Raw genomic sequence first — 807 nt, 5'->3', positions numbered from 1 at the left:
TGCGCCGTGGGATTAAATTCCCGTATAAAACGCGGTAGGTAACTCTGGTGTAATTTGAATGGGAGCGGGTGGTCTAACAATATCCCGTTCCCGACGTCCATTTAGAACAGCATATCTGCGCTTTATTCTTATTGTACAGCTTGCTCTCAGGACTGTTAGGCACGCGCTGCACGCATGCTTTAACGTCACGCGTTTTATTTGCGTGGTCTGTGCGCACGCAGCATGTGCATAACGATGCTCCGAGCAGGCTGTACCTGTGGTAAATATACGGCCCTCAGACAGAACAGGCAGGCTGTCGATGAGTGACAGAGCAGAATAAGGATGGAGCAAAGTGTGGATGCGCTGTCCTTGAAGGACGTTCAACTCGGTTTTGTTTATATTTTTCTTAGCCTATAATTTTAAATGACAGATGTCGTTTTTATTTATTTTTCTCTGCGACACTTATAGCCTACTGTGTTAACAGAAAAATGTCAAACGAATTTAGTATTTTGACAAGACGAATAAAAATAGCTAATGGGCTATTTTTGTACAACCTACTTTTTTTTTTTTTCTCTCTCTCTCTGCGACACTTTTTTACTATTGTGTTGTCAATGTTAAACGAATTGTATCCTGAGCAGGAGCGGGACTAAAAACAGTCCCGCGCAGACCTCTAGCTGCAAGCGCTGAATTAAAGTAACAGCGCATTGTTTGCACTGTAAATATGAACATGGATTGACACGAAAATGTAGTAATTACTAGGGCTGCATGATTAATCGCATGCGATATTTAACGCGCATCTTATCAGTAAAGCCGGTTCTGTAATCAGCG

At 42.4% G+C, this 807-nt stretch overlaps 1 protein-coding gene across 2 annotated transcripts in view; it reads left to right on the top strand.

Moving 5' to 3' along the window:
• The window catches only part of LOC107689927 (eukaryotic translation initiation factor 3 subunit C-like), a 33,261-nt gene that overhangs the window by 17,706 nt on the left and 14,748 nt on the right, over positions 1 to 807 (top strand). The gene's annotated exons all lie outside the window — the stretch shown is intronic.

This window comes from Sinocyclocheilus anshuiensis, unplaced genomic scaffold (genome assembly GCF_001515605.1).
Source record: "Sinocyclocheilus anshuiensis isolate Anshui unplaced genomic scaffold, SAMN03320099.WGS_v1.1 scaffold1517, whole genome shotgun sequence".
Lineage (NCBI taxonomy): Eukaryota > Metazoa > Chordata > Actinopteri > Cypriniformes > Cyprinidae > Sinocyclocheilus > Sinocyclocheilus anshuiensis.
The sequence above is the reverse complement of the archived record's forward strand: the minus strand, read 5'-3'. Positions and strand labels throughout refer to the sequence as shown.